This window comes from Littorina saxatilis, linkage group LG14, assembly GCF_037325665.1.
Source record: "Littorina saxatilis isolate snail1 linkage group LG14, US_GU_Lsax_2.0, whole genome shotgun sequence".
Lineage (NCBI taxonomy): Eukaryota > Metazoa > Mollusca > Gastropoda > Littorinimorpha > Littorinidae > Littorina > Littorina saxatilis.
In genome coordinates, this window is record NC_090258.1 from 28,107,561 (window position 1) to 28,125,305 (window position 17,745).

Sequence of the window (17,745 nt, forward strand, 5' to 3'; positions counted from 1 at the left end):
ATTGAACTGCGAGCGAAAGCGAGCTGTTCACCTTTTGAAAAAGCAACGAGTGTAAATCTGGTACGACACAGCAAGCCATGTAGTATTCTGTTATCCTACGTACTGTACTTACGTGAATTTTACTGAAAATGTCCTGCAGTCGAGGCAGCTAAATTGAAGACGCTTGTTTTGGAACCTCGATCTCTTCTAAAGCCTTGTGCAATCTTCCATGCTACTCTTACAGTGTGCCGAATTGCCCTTGCGAATAGAATGTTCCAATAATTCACAATGATCGGGACATGGTCGCAAGTCATTCGTAAATGTTCTTAACCATTCGCCACCATTCGTCTCTTGTTTTAAACATACCAACATGTTCCTAATATTCGCAAAGAAGTCATATTCTCAATATGTTTGCAACGTACTTGTAAGATTTCGCAAGACCTTCGTAATCATCGCAATGTATTCGTAACGCTCGCAAGGCATTCGCAACCATTCGTTATGCCTGTCTCACACTGTGCTGAATATCCTTGCGAACATTCGTAATCATCGCAATGTATTCGTCAGGCTCGCAAGGCATTCGCAAACATTCGTTATGCCTGTCTTACACTGTGCCGAATATCCTTGCGAATATAGATTCGTATGCATTCGCAATGATCAGTAGACATTCGCAAGCACTCGCAACCATTCGTAAGACATTCGCTAGGATTCGTAAGGCTTCGAATGGTCAATATTATAGAGTGTACACTGAGTTGGTTTTAATCCAAACATATCATATCTATATGTTTTTGGAATCAGGGACCGACAAGGAGTAAGATGAAATTGTTTCTAAATCGATTTCGGAAAATCATATATTTCATATGTTTAATTTTCAGAGCTTGTTTGTAATCCAAATATAACATATGTATATGTTTTTGGAATCAGAAAATGACGAAGAATAAGATGAACTTGTTTTTGGATCGTTTAATAAAAAAATAATTTTAATTACAAGTTTCCGATTTTTAATGACCAAACTCATTCAATAGTTTTTAAGCCACCAAGCTGAAATGCAATACCAAAGTCCGGCCTTCGTCAAAGATTGCTTTGCCAACATTTCAAATAATTTGTTTGAAAAATGTGGGTGTGACAGTGCCGCCTCAACGTTTACAAAAAGCCGGATATGACGTCATCACAGGTATTTATCGAAAAAATGAAAAACACTTCCGGGCATATAATTCCCAGGAACTTTCATGTCAAATTTCATAAAGATCGGTCCAGTAGTTTAGTCTGAATCGCTCTACACACATACACACACAGACACGCACACAGGCACGCACACAGACACACACACACACACACACACACACACACACACACACACACACACACACACACACACATACACTACGACCCTGGTCTCGATTCCCCCTCTATGTTAAAAAATTTAGTCAAAACTTGACTAAATGTAAAAAGGAAGATGGTGATATAGTGTTGTGTGGTGATTTTAATTGCGTCATGAGCAATGAGCTCGACATAATAAGTGGAGAGAACCATTCAAATGTTGTTGTGAAACAATTTAATGACCTGGTGAATGAATGTGATTTATACGATGTATGGAGAATGCATAATTTAGATAGAAAAGAATTTACATGGTCAAACAATGTTCTATTTGTGGCAAGAAGACTTGACTACGTTTTTAGTAGTTTAAGTGTGTTTGAAAAGATTGTTGATTATGACATAATCTCTGTTGCGACGTCGGATCATAGAGGCTGTAGTATTCATATTAAACTCTCTGATGTCGTGAGAGGAGAGGGTTATTGGAAATTTAATAATTCTCTGTTGCATGATGTGAGCTTTGTTGATCAAATGAACAAAATGTTTGACACATTTCAACTTGATGATGAAGAGGATTGTCAACTTGGTTGGGAATTATTGAAAATGAGAATCAAGGATTTCTCCCAAAATTTAAGTAAGCTTAAAAGCTTTGAAACTAAAAACGATGTTGCAAAATTGTATGGAGAATTAAATGAGTTGGATAAAGCCCTTGGGATCTCCCCTGACTGTATTCAAACGCAAGGTAAACGGCAGAAGGTCAAGCTGCAGTTAGAACTGTTAGAGCAGCGTAAATCTCGTGCAGCACAGGTGCGTGCAAGAGTTCAATGGATCGAGCAGTTCCAATGTTCCAATGTTGCGAAAAGGCTCATCTTCGTGTGGGAGAAACGGAATTTGAGCATTATTGGTAAAGTCTGTGTATTTAAAACGTTTATCCTGCCACATTTTGTCTATATAATGCAGGCGCTGATTGTACCGGACGACGTTCTAACTGAAATTAATAGGTTAATGTTTCGCTTCGTGTGGCGCAAAAAAGACTGCAACAGAAAGGCATTTGAAAAGGTGAAAAGAACTGTTTTATGTAACGATGGTAAGCAAGGTGGATTGAACATGATTGATTTGTGACAGATGCAGTGTTCCGTTTTGTTAAGTTGGGTTGTGAACCTAACTCTGTTTAATGAAGACCAGAAATGCTCATGGCTCCCAAAAGCACAGTTTTTCCGTTTTGGGAGTCGCTTTGAATGTTTTTTTGCGAACATTAATAGCAAACCATTTAAAGGATTGGACAGTATTAAATCGGAATTTTAGTCCGCTGTGTTGAAGGCATAGCTTGATAATAATCAGGTCGATAATGGTAATTCTGTATCGGGTTTGTTGTGGAACAATAAATATATAATTTGTCAAGGTAACCCACTCTTTTTTGCGGATCGGATTAAAAGTGGTATAATGTTTGTGAGCGATGTGTGAGAATTGACGTTTTGCTACCTATGAAGAAGTGTGTGAAAGAACTGGCTACACTGCAAATAGATTGCTTGAGTACAATGTTGTTCGTACAGCTGTACATCTCCTTTTAAGAAATGTAGCTATAGACGATGTCTGTGACATTCCGACCTTTTGTGGGAAAAAAATTAGATCAGTAAAAGAAATTCGAAAGATTCTCGTAGGGAAAAAATACAGCCCAGCCTGTTAAGAAGGATTTTGGAGAAGAAAGTTAGGATTTGAAATTGACGAAAAGAATTGGAACTTAGCAGCCACTGTCACTAGTGAAGTTCGATAAGGTGTACTGCATTGGAAAATATTGCAAAACATTTATCCAACGAATATTTTATTGTGTAAAATGAAAGTGAAGGCTGATAAAAACTGTATATTGTGAGGATGAACTTGATGTATTGGAGCATTTTTTATTTGAATGCCCAACCGTGCTCAGGTTTTGGAAATATGTGACCCTCCACCACGAAATGAGTCGCATGTCACCTCGCGCGGTTCTGCGCTAGGCTTGATATAAGTCCGGGGAGTGTCTGGTCACAGTGTGAGGGTCACCTCAGTCACAGGCTTATAACTCAACCAGTTTTCAATCTTTTCTAAAATGGTTTTCACCACTGGATAGAGCATACAAATCTCTTTAGGAAAATGTAAAAATATGAAAATCATGCAAAGGTGACATGCGACTCATGCCGCGGTGGAGGGTCATATTGAAATGTACATATTAGTAAACATTGGCGAAAGAATTAGGTTGAATGTAACAGATGTGCTTTTTGGTATATCAAATAACAGCAAAAATATGAAGAAGATTATTTTAATCGCAAAGATGTGCGTAAGCATTTAAAAAAAACCCGATTCACGATTAACACTGGAAATTATTTTTAGAAATCATGTTGTTTTGAGATTTCGTTTGTCTGAAGTTGTATTAATTAGAAACAAATTGTTTAATATTGTCTCTGATTTAAGGTAAAGCATATAAATGAGAAAGTATGTGTACAAACAGAAAACACACAGTTACCATGTTTGTTATCACGTGTTTATTGATTGATTAAAATGTTGGGGGAAAAAAACAAAAACAAAAAAAACACAATCAAACACGGAAAAAATGCATGTTCTTTTACTCAAATGCAAGCTGTAAAAGATGACTGGAAATCCGCTCGTAGAACCGCCACTTTTGTTTGTTTGTTTGTTTGCTTAACGCCCAGCCGACCACGAAGGGCCATATCAGGGCGGTGCTGCTTTGACATATTACGTGCGCCACACACAAGACAGAAGTCGCAGCACAGGCTTCATGTCTCACCCAGTCACATTATTCTGACACCGGACCAACCAGTCCTAGCACTAACCCCATAATGCCAGACGCCAGGCGGAGCAGCCACTAGATTGCCAATTTTAAAGTCTTAGGTATGACCCGGCCGGGGTTCGAACCCACGACCTCCCGATCACGGGGCGGACGCCTTACCACTAGGCCAACCGTGTTGGTATAGAACCGCCACTAGTCGCAGAGAGTGGGAATGAACGCACATACTAAACACCTTAGAATGAATAGTCATTGCATTCAGTCATTTTTACTGATCCAAGCAATCTGGCGAAAAAAGGGGTAAGGAGTTTTAGACAGTCCAAATCCTTTAGACGGAAATAGTGTAATCAGACACTGGTCTGTTTACTTGCTGCCTTTAAATCAAGCAAAGCTGATCTCTACTAAATCTTCATTCTTTTGGCTGGGCTTCCCAGATACTTCAGTGGCGAGAGTATGGAATTAGCATTATAACCATCTGTCAGCATCTAGTCTTCATTCCCGTGTATTAAAATGTCTCTACAGAACTGTACACACAATTAACAAAAAAACAAAAAACATGTTGACGCCACCAATCCAAATGTTGGGGGTGGGTGCTTACTAAGTAGTGTACCCTATGCACAGAGTTTGACCCTACTTAGGGGTGGGCGTTTACTCGATACTGGGCGCTTACAAGGTAGTTTACTCGATACTGGGCGCTTACAAGGTAGTTTACTCGATACTGGGCGCGTACAAGGTAGCTTACTCGATACTGGGCGCTTACAAGGTAGTTTACTCGATACTGGGCGCTTACAAGGTAGTTTACTCGATACTGGGCGCTTACAAGGTAGTTTACTCGATACTGGTCGCTTACAAGGTAGTTTACTCGATACTGGGCGCTTACAAGGTAGTTTACTCGATACTGGGCGCTTACAAGGTAGTTTACTCGATACTGGGCGCTTACAAGGTAGTTTACGGTATTTTCAATCCAGGACCAATCAACCGTATGTCATCTCATCCGGGGAACAACACTGAACTATGATATCGTTGCCGTTTTACATCAAGTTTAAACGAGATTGATCCACGTGGAGAATCGGGTACGCATTTGGAGAGATGGGGGAGAGGGTGGGAATAATTATATAGAAATAATGCAAGCACAGCAAATAACAAGGTTTTTGATATCAATTGATAATACTGTCAAAACACCTTGTTTTCGTGCACGTGTATCAGCAACGTCTGTTTTGCAAGCTGACACACACAAGGACAAAAATCAAATGTGACCCTCCACCACGGAATGAGTCGCATGTCACCTTTGCATGATTTTCATATTTGTACATTTTCCTAACGAGTTTTTTGTATGCTCTATCCAGTGGTGAAAACCGTTTTAGAAAAGAGCAAAATCTGTTTGAGTTATAAGCCTGGGACTAAGGTGGCCCTCACACTGTTACCAGATACTCCCTGGACTTATAATACGCCTAGCGCAGAACCGCGCGAGGTGACATGCGACTCATTTCGTGGTGGAGGGTCACACATATCAAGTAATCGTGTGAGAGAAATCAGTGTGAAAGTCATGCAACACTCACACCTTTGCATACGTGTTTGATCGTATCGTTGTATCTTTGCTGGCTAGTTAATTGGCACCCTCGAAATAAACAAAAGTTAATATATCAAGCTAGAAACAATATTAGTGAGATGATGCTTTTGCCACGGTGTTCGTGATAAGGGCGCAAGTTTCATCATGTATGTTGTACCTTTTCTTCCATTGCTTCTGTCATTTATTTTGTATTATTTTTTATTATTAGAGCTTTGTTGTTACGGCCAATTATCCATTTTCATACGTCAAAGCGGTATGATTTCGAAAATGTGCTGTGCTCACAAAAATCGTAATTATTGAAAGCGACACACCCGATTTACTAAACAATTACTGTGCCCTTCGTCATATATTTGAAATATCACCAAACAGTTCAGATATAACCCACGACAAGTCATCATATATACAAGTACAAAAAGTGTACACTATTTACAAAATAATAGAGAAGTTGAAGGCATAATCCCTGCCATTAAACAAACTTTCTCAAATCGCCTGAAGAGAAAATACAGGTCGGGTTTAGGTTTGGAATAACCACAGAGAACACGAGGAATACCTTAAACGTAATAGTTGAACGTTCAGTGATCCCCAGTGTTAACACTACAGTATGTGATTGTTTTTACAGACGGCAATTTTTGACGTTTACCTTTTCTTCGTCCTGGTTTTTCGCTTCTGATAGCATTGGTACTTGGTGGCATTTCATAGACTTCGGGTTTGATTTCCTAAAAATCCAACAGGTTTCGTCCGCTAGACGAATGCAGACGTCTCGATTTGTTTGCTCTGTGCTGTTTCTCATCCAAAAAAGATCAACCATGTTACATCTTGGTTAGTCCCCATTGACATTAATTTTACTCAACCAGAACACAAGACCAGCTGCACTGTGCAGAAACCCACCGTTTAGGAAGAACAAAAAAGAAGAACAAAAACAACAGCAACAACAACAACAACAACAACAACAACAACAACAACATAACAATAATTATGATAATAATAATGAGGATACTTACATGGCACAAATCCGAAGATACATTTAGTTTTGAGCGCCCAACAAAAACATCCACAAATAAACAATTATGTACACAATGCCAAAACAAATAGTAAAACACATCAAAGTAAACTTAGACAGTACAGGGTAACAACAACGCCAACAACAACAACAACAACAACAACAACAACAACAACAACAACAGTAAAGAACAACATGTCAAGAAAACTCAACCCCCGAAAAAGAACGGTCGTCTATTTAAGTAAACGATGACAATAACTTGGCAACACCTGGACGAATGTCATATTTTATATACAAGCGAGGTGTAATTGTGTGATTGTAAGATACAAAACAGACACATAGACTCAGACACACAAAGACACATGCAGACACACAGACACACACAGACAAACCGTCGGACCGACAGACAGACGATCAAAGGACACATAAACTCACGTACACTAGCTCGCACAAGGACGCATGCACGTACACGGTCGCGAGCACACACATTCAAGCACGAGTAGGGGGGGGGGGGGGGAGGGATGCAGATGCCACGATTAAAACCCACGCAAGTGTCACACATGATATTTACAACAGATTGTTTATCAGATATGTTCATTGTATTTAGGTAATCTGTCTAACTACAGCACTTCATTCTACTCCTCTCGGGTTAAAGAAGATCGTAGATTGTTCTCTGCAGTTCTTCGATTCGTGGACACGTGCAGACGCAAGTATAGTTTATTTACTGCTTGAATGTTTTGTGTTTCTTGATTGTTAAAGGTCCATATTATTTGGTTATAACGAACCGATTCAAGTGTCTCTTGATTGTTAAAGGTCCCTATTTGGTTATAACGAACCGATTCAAGTGTCTCTTGATTGTTAAAGGTCCCTATTTGGTTATAATGAACCGATTCAAGTGTCTCTTGATTGTTAAAGGTCCCTATTTGGTTATAACGAACCGATTCAAGTGTCTCTTGATTGTTAAAGGGGTTCCATGTCACTTCAGCGCCAGCACTTCAGCACCAGCAATTCAGCGCCATACACTTCAGCGCGAGGATACTTCAGCGCCGTACACTTCAGCGTTGGGACTTTTCAGCACCGTACCTTTCAGCGTGGCGAAATTTTAGCGCCGTACATTGTAGCGCTGTACATTATAGCGCTAGAGGAAGACAGAGAGAGAGAGAGAGAGAGAGAGAGAGAGAGAGAGAGAGAGAGAGAGTGTGTGTGTGTGTGTGTGTGTGTGTGTGTGGGTGTGTGTTTGTGTATGTGTGTGTGTGTGTGTGTGTGTGTGTTTGGGTGTGTGTGTGTGTTTGTAAAAGTGTCTGCGAAACTGAAAAACTGAGTGACTAATAGGCTTGATTGAGTTTATCCCACAAAAATCTATTCTTTACCTTTATTTCTCAATAAAGCGTATGAATTAAAATGTCCATTCAAATCACTAAAATCAGTAAAATGTCATTAAATGAATTAGATTGCAATGTGCCCATAATGAATAGCTGGAGGTGCCAGTTCAAGATCACACCGCGTCTCCTGACGTACTGAATAGCTTGTCTCTGAAGACGTCAACACTAGAACATGAAAGCAAAGGCGAGTCCTTCCATTGTTTCAAGCAGCCCCCGACCTCCGTCATTGTATTGTCTAACGATCGTCTTTATCCGTTTCTGTAAGTCTTTGTACTTGCGCCTTTTGGGCGCTGGAGCCTGGCCTCCCAGTAGACGTGTGACGTCCGCCTGGACTAGTGCCTGTTCTTTCTTGAGGGCCTCTATCAGCCTCCAAAGATTGGCCGGGGTAGCACGCCCCGACCACGTTCTGAAAGGCGTGATGCCACCCTTCACAGCTGTTGTTGGACTTGGCAGCATCAGTGAGGACGCGGTCGTGCACGTTCCACATGTCAATGGAGAACGTCGGCGGATGACGAGGACCACGACGGCGAGGTCTGCCAATATACGTGTCCTCAAAATAGTCGAAGATTGGTTGCCCACGTGCATCATACACCGGAGATGCAGGATCGAACACAGTTTCGAATGCCTGTTCAACGTGCAAGGGAGGAAGGTATGCCAATATTTTTATCCCCTTCCCCGACATTCCCCCCACCACGGCGCTAAGATGTACGGCGCTGAAGTCTCCCGGCGCTAAAGTGTACGGCGCTGACATCCCCTTGTGCTGAAATGTACGGCGCTAAAAAATACGGTGCTGAAAAGACGCCGCGCTGAAATGGTGGCGCTGAAAGGTATGGCGCTGTAGTGCTGGCGCTAAAGTGACGTATTTGGTTATAATGAACCGATTCAAGTGTCTCTTGATTGTTAAAGGTCCCTATTTGGTTATAATGAACCGATTCAAGTGTCTCTTGATTGTTAAAGGTCCCTATTTGGTTATAACGAACCGATTCAAGTTCGCTTACTTTCTCAATTTACATGGTGTTCTCTGTGTGCGAAATTGAAGTTTATTTACAAGTAGGTCTAGCAAACAATAAAACGAAGACAGTTTTAACAAGCTCATGCCATTTCACACTTGTCACTTCAACTCTTGTTAAAAGTCTCGATCTCCTTTATTAAAAACACCCAGTTACAATCTTGTTAAAAGTCTCGATCTGCTTTATGGAAAACAGTTACAATCTTGTTAAAAGTCTCGATCTCCTTAATGGAAAACAGTTACAATCTTGTTAAAAGTCTCGATCTCCTTAATGGAAAACAGTTACAATCTTGTTAAAAGTCTCGATCTCCTTTATGGAAAACAGTTACAATCTTGTTAAAAGTCTCGATCTCCTTAATGGAAAACAGTTACAATCATGTTAAAAGTCTCGATCTCCTTAATGGAAAACAGTTACAATCTTGTTAAAAGTCTCGATCTCCTTAATGGAAAACAGTTACAATCATGTTAAAAGTCTCGATCTCCTTAATGGAAAACAGTTACAATCTTGTTAAAAGTCTCGATCTCCTTTATGGAAAACAGTTACAATCTTGTTAAAAGTCTCGATCTCCTTAATGGAAAACAGTTACAATTATGTTAAAAGTCTCGATCTCCTTAATGGAAAACAGTTACAATCTTGTTAAAAGTCTCGATCTCCTTAATGGAAAACAGTTACAATCTTGTTAAAAGTCTTAATCGCCTTTATGGAAAACAGTTACAATCTTGTTAAAAGTCTCGATCTCCTTAATGGAAAACAGTTACAATCTTGTTAAAAGTCTCGATCTCCTTAATGGAAAACAGTTACAATCTTGTTAAAAGTCTCAATCGCCTTTATGGAAAACAGTTACAATCTTGTTAAAAGTCTCGATCTCCTTAATGGAAAACAAATACAATCTTGTTAAAAGTCTCGATCTCCTTTATGGAAAACAGTTACAATCTTGTTAAAAGTCTCGATCTCCTGTATGGAAAACAGTTACAATCTTGTTAAAAGTCTCGATCTCCTGTAAGGAAAACAGTTACAATCTTGTCAAAAGTCTCGATCTCCTGTAAGGAAAACAGTTACAATCTTGTTAAAAGTCTCGATCTCCTTTATGGAAAACAGTTACAATCTTGTTAAAAGTCTCGATCTCCTTAATGGAAAACAGTTACAATCTTGTTAAAAGTCTCGAACTCCTTAATGGAAAACAGTTACAATCTTGTTAAAAGTCTCGATCTCCTGTATGGAAAACAGTTACAATCTTGTTAAAAGTCTCGATCTCCTTTATGGAAAACAGTTACAATCTTGTTAAAAGTCTCGATCTCCTGTAAGGAAAACAGTTACAATCTTGTTAAAAGTCTCGATCTCCTTAATGGAAAACAGTTACAATCTTGTTAAAAGTCTCGATCTCCTTTATGGAAAACAGTTACAATCTTGTTAAAAGTCTCGATCTCCTGTAAGGAAAACAGTTACAATCTTGTTAAAAGTCTCAATCTCCTTAATGGAAAACAGTTACAATCTTGTTAAAAGTCTCGATCTCCTTTATGGAAAACAGTTACAATCTTGTTAAAAGTCTCGATCTCCTTAATGGAAAACAGTTACAATCTTGTTAAAAGTCTCGATCTTCTGTAAGGAAAACAGTTACAATCTTGTTAAAAGTCTCGATCTCCTGTAAGGAAAACAGTTACAATCTTGTTAAAAGTCTCGATCTCCTTTATGGAAAACAGTTACAATCTTGTTAAAAGTCTCGATCTCCTTTATGGAAAACAGTTACAATCTTGTTAAAAGTCTCGAACTCCTTAATGGAAAACAGTTACAATCTTGTTAAAAGTCTCGATCTCCTGTATGGAAAACAGTTACAATCTTGTTAAAAGTCTCGATCTCCTTTATGGAAAACAGTAACAATCTTGTTAAAAGTCTCGATCTCCTGTAAGGAAAACAGTTACAATCTTGTTAAAAGTCTCGATCTCCTTAATGGAAAACAGTTACAATCTTGTTAAAAGTCTCGATCTCCTTTATGGAAAACAGTTACAATCTTGTTAAAAGTCTCGATCTCCTGTAAGGAAAACAGTTACAATCTTGTTAAAAGTCTCAATCTCCTTAATGGAAAACAGTTACAATCTTGTTAAAAGTCTCGATCTCCTTTATGGAAAACAGTTACAATCTTGTTAAAAGTCTCAATCTCCTGTAAGGAAAACAGTTACAATCTTGTTAAAAGTCTCGATCTCCTGTAAGGAAAACAGTTACAATCTTGTTAAAAGTCTCGATCTCCTGTAAGGAAAACAGTTACAATCTTGTTAAAAGTCTCGATCTCCTTAATGGAAAACAGTTACAATCTTGTTAAAAGTCTCGATCTCCTTAATGGAAAACAGTTACAATCTTGTTAAAAGTCTCGATCTCTTTTATACAAAAAAAAGTTGTCGGGGGAAAAAATCCTACGGGGTATCTGCACTGTAGTATTTTTTCTTTCACGTGAACACACTTGATAAGGACGTGTGCAATGGTCCATTGCATCCAAAACAGGAAGGTGGTTCTTCAATCTTTAACAGGTATGAATGAGCAAATAGCGGGTAAGCAGAACTAACTCTTTCGCAGATTTATTTCGTTTTATCTTCTCAACTTTATCATTCTCGTGACCATCATCCTGACTTGATTTACGTAAATAATCATTAAATATTAATCATTTTCTGAAAGTTTGAATGAAGAGTTCGACGATTTTAGGGCGTTCATTCATGAAAATATAAGTCAAGCAAAACTCGTGAAAACCAAAACTAAAAAAAAAGGAAGAAATTACTAAATAAAATGGAAGGATTTCTTAAAACCAAAAACAAGAACACACGAAGAAACAAGGTTTACGTTAGCACTTCACTTAAGGATATGCGGGAAGCATCAATGGAAAAGGACATTTTACTTGTGAATAGTGTGCATACTTGTACAGTAAAAAACGAAGGGCACTATAATGAACATATATAACTGAATAGGAATTGAATGTATACAGCTCAGTAAGTCAACTCACATTTTTACACCCCCGGTATAGGGGTGTGTATAGGTTTCGCTCGATGTGTTTGTTTGTTTGTTTGTTTGTGTTCGCATATAGATCTCAAGAATGAACGGACCGATCGTCACCAAACTTGGTGAACAGGTTCTATACATTCCTGAGACGGTCCTTACAAAAATTGGGACCAGTCAAACACACGGTTAGGGAGTTATTGGTGGATTAAGATTCTACAAGGACTTATAGAGGGACATATTAATGGTCAAAGGGAAATAACCTTCTCAGTTGGTGGCAGTGAGAATGGTTATTTCCCTTTGACCAACAGGGGTGTTTTTCCTACCTCGGAGGAATTTCTTGTTTTGTTTGATTTTGAGTGCTTTTATATTTTTTTTGTTTGTTTTCATGTGTTCAGTCATTTCCTTTCTCATTTCATCCATATTAATTTTTTGACAAGATTTGTATCCGGCCGTCTGTCTGTCTGTGTGTCTGCCTGAGGCATATGGGAAATCAAATCGAAATACAATATAGCATATAGTTCCGGCATTTTTATCGATTCAATTTGTTGGCATTTCTTCGGCACATCTTTTGGCACATTTTTTGCAAAAGTGTGTGGATTAAAATAAAACCCACATGGAGGTGTTTAGTGCTTTTATTTGCATAAAGACAACAATCATGGTGTCTCAACTGATTCCGGCTATATATAGTTCGTACTCCGGATGTTTCCGTTCATAAAGCCTAAATTGTGGCACATTTGAAGAACCACGTTGCGGTAAGTCGTGTAAACAGCGTACATAACAGATTGGTTAGGCTAGGTGGACAGTAATTACCTGGGTACTAGTGGACCTCATGACTACACTCGCGCGACAAACATATTGCATGACTTTCCAACTAGGACTTGTTTTTCTCGCTCTGTAATCAAAATCGACCCCTGATAATTATGCACATGAGCACCACAATTATTGCCTGGTTAAACATTTCGCCTGAACAGAAGTTTAAAGGAATCCATGATTTTAGAACTGTACCTGTTTTTTTGAAAACACCCCGATTCAGCTTATACGCCTTGATTCAGCTAGTAGACATGAACCTGTCAGAAGTTAGTACAAAATTAATAGCGATTCAGTTCGTACACCTTCACTTCAGGGGAAACAGGCCCCCACTGCAAGTAATATAATTATGTGTGGCTGTCTGTCTCATCATCATCATCATCTCTTTTTCCTCAAGAAACCAAGCAGTTAACCCATGTATGCCCATCGTCCCATATACTATGCATAGGTTCCAGACCCTGGTCTGCTGGATGTATCAAGAGGGTCTACTTGTTTTCAATTAGTGAAGTTGAGTTGCAGACCCCCTCCCCTCCCGTTCGTTTGAGAGAGGAGGCGACTTTTTTGTGCAATTTCTTGAAAAACGAGCGATAGTCGTGAATATATAAAGTCAAAAGCTACCGTTCCTTTATTTTTCACGTTTCCATATAACACAAAAAATGAAGATACAGCAATGATCTAAAATTGTGTCTCTCAGATTTTGGAAAAAAAACAAATGCACGCGAAGAAGTGTATGCATAAAGTACCGTCCCATATATGGGACGATGGGCACAAGAGGGGTGGGGTTTTCACATGCACTAAAGAAGGGTCTACGCACTTTCTATCTTCCTTGTCTTTAAACGTGCATGGAGTTTTAAGCATGTTAGAAGATAAAGGAACCTTTCAAGAAGCAAAACATTAGTTTCGGGCGTGAGGTCGTGAGTTCGAATCCCGGTCGCTGCCGCCTGGTGGGTTAAGAGTGGAGATTTTTCCGATCTCCCAGGTCAATTTATGTGCTGACCTGCTAGTGACTTAATTAATCCCCTTCGTGTGTATACGCAAGCACAAGACCAAGTGCGCACTGAAAAGATCCTGTAATCCATGTCAGAGTTCGGGGGGTTATGGAAACACGAACATACTCAGCATGCCTACTCAACGAAAGCGGAGTGAAGCTGACTATGCTCTCAGAGCATAGTGTGGGGAACCCAAATGGGCAAACGAGCTCACACGTAACCAGAAAATTCTGGAACGCTGAAGAAGAAGAAGAAGTTTCAGGCGTGCTGCAACGTTTTATTTAGAAACAAATATTAGGAAGCATCGATATTTCATCATGTCATACTTGGCAGGCATGGGGCCAAACACTTCATCCGTGGCAAACCATTGGTCCTGTAGCTAACAATATTTCTGGGCAAACTGATACGGTCTGCAAAGTCAAGATTGGTCTTTGCCACTCGTCTAGGATATCATACGTTGTTCGGTTTGAACACTTCCAAGGAGTAAAGTGACGCCAAACAGAATAATCAGGTCTTTTAATGGGATTGGGTTAGTTGTTACTGACCTCGTTGGTGAGTTGCATGAAGAATGCAAACGGCAAGAACTGTTTTTGTCATCTTACTTTTGCTAACCTTCTTCTCAACTCTGAAGCTAGTAGATTTTTGTAATATTACTCGCACAGGTACAATTTTGTTTAACCGCACTGAAACTGTGCTCTACGGGGCGTGACTAAGATGGGCAAGACAGCACGGGGCACGTTTAACTTTGCTACAGGTTCCACGTTGGGACTCGTGCTTGTGCGATGGAATTACAAGAACATCCTCAACATTTTGTCAAATCACAAACAAATTACATATTACATTGGATGGGGTTGAGGGAGTGAGGAGGGAGTGATTGGGTGGAGGCGGGGGCTCTACTCTTGTCTACTTGTACAATTATGTGGTAGCATTATTAGGCAGAAGAGCACACCCCGCCTCCAACCCCCACCCAACCTATGTCAAGATCGTATGTGTCTGATGCAGTTTGAGTACATCAAATGCAGACAGAAAACCGTTGGTCAAGATCAGTTCGCCGTCTGGTGCAAATCTAACATCCTTTCTTGACAAAACAATGGGACGAGCTGACCTGATGGAACAAGATGTCAACAATTACCTCATAAATGGTGTTGGCATATTTTCGGCTTTGTGTGAATATCAGAGTCCAGGATCATGATGTTGTTCTATTGCTTAGTCAGTCCTAGAAATAATGTCCTAGACTTGACTTACCTTGCTGTTATCAGTATTTTTGCCCTCTTTTATTACCTTGCTATGGTATTTCTGTGGGTCTCCACATGTGTTTGTTTATAAGGCGGAAGTGACCTCCCCTTGTACACAATAGGCCCTCAGAGGAAGCCTACGGACAGACTAGAATAGAACATGCACATAACACAGAAGGTCTGCACAGCACACTCACACACAGCAATACAGCACACCGTCTTGTACCTCCTTCTGCCCTGCCGAAGTCGGGGTATCCTTTTTAATCCATCGAATCTCACAACAATTAATATCCACAGCCATGTGTGTCTCCTGCCTCCGAACACACACGCTACAGAGCTCGACTCGATGTGCGCAGTTTCGTATAAAAATTATTTTCCAAATTTCCCCACTGTGTTTTATAAAATAATCATATTATGAAAGCACATACATTCTTATCTTAGTTTTTATGTATTCATTGTTAGCAAACATCGACATTATTCATGTTTTATTTGAAAGGCACATCGAACGCAGAAGAAGAAGAAGAATTTTAAACGCAATCATTGTTATTTATAGATCACAGGCACTTGATGTAAGTAGGTCACACACGTGTAAATGTTGTGCCCAGTCCTTGTTTTTGTTTCTGTTATTATTTTAGTTAGCAGGCCTAGTTGAGCACGTATTGTGTATCATGTACCCTCTACTAGTCATTGTGCATTTTAGTTAATGGACTGATGATGTCATTTGTATGGAGTCGACGCACGTGCGAGGATATGTATGTGTGGGAGGAAGGGGGGGGGGGCGCGGGAGATGGAAACTTGCTGTATGTTATGTAATGTATATATTGTGTGTGATACGTGGAAAATGTGATACTATTTATTTGCATGTATGATACAGGGACAAATGTGATATTTGTAGGCCTAGGCCTAGGCCTATACTAGTGATTACTGTGTGTGATACATGAAATGTGATATGAATGCTGTTTTTATATGTTATACTCTTACTGTCTTAATCCCAAGCGCAAGACAAATTCTTCTATGTGGAAATTGAAGCCAATAAAATTTGAGTTGAGTTGAGTTGAGTTGAGGAAATCTGGCATCTTCTCAGAATCACCGAAGAAGCCAACAAGGCCACTGTAGAGCTGGCAATCCGTCCCGGTATTACAAAAGCTTATCAGTGGGGTGCCTCACGTCCAAGGCCTGGGCCCGTATGCAAGACGGTACGACTGCATGTCCTACGACAAGCGCCCCGAAGTTTGATAGGTCTCTGTCCGACAACTTTTGTCGTACTGCCGAATTGACAGGCATCGGACAGCCTCCCCGATAGCTAGCGGGGGGATTCCCTTGTTTACGGTCGCTCTGCGCGTGCGCCTGACGCAGCAGTTGCGCGCTGTCAAGGCTGCGCTTGCTGTGCCTGGCTGACCGTGGCTGGCTCACCCCAAATCGGCGCCACGCAAACATCTTGATATGCACCAGACGCATGAAACCGCAACGCGAGTATCACTTGCGAGACAAGAGGCTAGGCACCCATCCTGTTCGCAAACTGAATGTTGTCTGTTATCACATCTGTCAACAGTCAACTGCAAAATATCGTGCATGCGGAATATGAATTTTTTTATGTATTCCGTCCCCCAAAATCGTACGTCTTAGAATATTTCTTCTTTCCCGGTGACGCTGCAAACTGATGGACGCAATCTCAGTTTAAATCAAAGTTATCGTAACGACAACAGTGCTTATCAATAGGGATAGGCACCTCTAACTTTATCGTAGGACAGGGTCAGTGCCTACGATAAGCGCTATCGGTTCTTCGTGAATTCCACGACAGGGGTTTTCGGAAGTTTTCTGTTTCTCGTACCGACAAAACCACTGTCGGTTTCTTCATGAATATGGGCCCTGGTTGCCCGCTTAGCTCCCATCTGGCACTCACCAGGCAAAGAGATCAGATATGATTGGCTCGATCATCTAGTGGAATTCTCGCCAATCAAGCTCTGATAAACGGTGCATAGATCAAAGACAAAACACTGGCATTTCACAAGAAAAGTTGGTGTGTCATGGCCGATGTTCTCGCCAGTTTCACTAAAAGCGACATATGTCTCAAACACTCAGGACACTGCAAATTCTACTTTTCACATATGAATACCTGTTTTTAGGTGAAATTGTATATGCTGAGCAATATGTTGATCTGACATTTGTGTTTACAACCGTCCAAATAAGAATGCACTGAAACATTTTTATGTTTTTAGTCTCCCAGGTCTGAACTACGCCGCACGAGAAACTGAAGCAGAAATAAAAAAAATCATGAACGTCTGCTCAGTATCATGCAGGAGATTTGATTCGGGATAAAAATGGTCAATTGTGTTGAATTCAGAGATATACATGGCTTTGTGCTCTGTGAACTTGTTGGGTGTCATGATGTAAAAGAAAACCTACCCTCTCGTGCCCATCGTCACATATATGGGACGGGGGTATTTGAGCGCCTGAAGTAAAATTCTCAAAGTTGAAATCAAAATTATTGTTTAATATGCTAATCTGACATAAAAAAGCAACATCTTAATTCTTTATAGATGTTTCATACAAAGCAAAAATGTGGGCATAAATGGGTTAAGACATGAAGCTGACTGCATGGCTCTTTAAGCCCCCACTACAAGTAATATATGTTTGGCTGTCTGTCTCGTCATCATCATCTCTTTTTTCTCAACAGACCGAGCAATTAAGACATGAA

At 40.0% G+C, this 17,745-nt stretch overlaps 1 protein-coding gene across 3 annotated transcripts in view; it reads left to right on the forward strand.

The window, feature by feature from the left end:
• The first annotated feature begins 7,189 nt into the window (after window positions 1-7,189).
• The window catches only part of LOC138947496 (uncharacterized), a 21,128-nt gene continuing 10,572 nt past the window's right edge, over window positions 7,190-17,745 (forward strand). The window contains exon 1 of one of the 3 annotated variants that reach the window (XM_070318978.1): window positions 7,190-7,345. The gene's annotated coding sequence lies outside the window, so the exon portion shown is untranslated. Of the gene's footprint in view, window positions 7,350-17,745 lie in introns of all 3 variants that reach the window. The other 2 variants (XM_070318979.1, XM_070318977.1) reach the window with 2 other exon arrangements.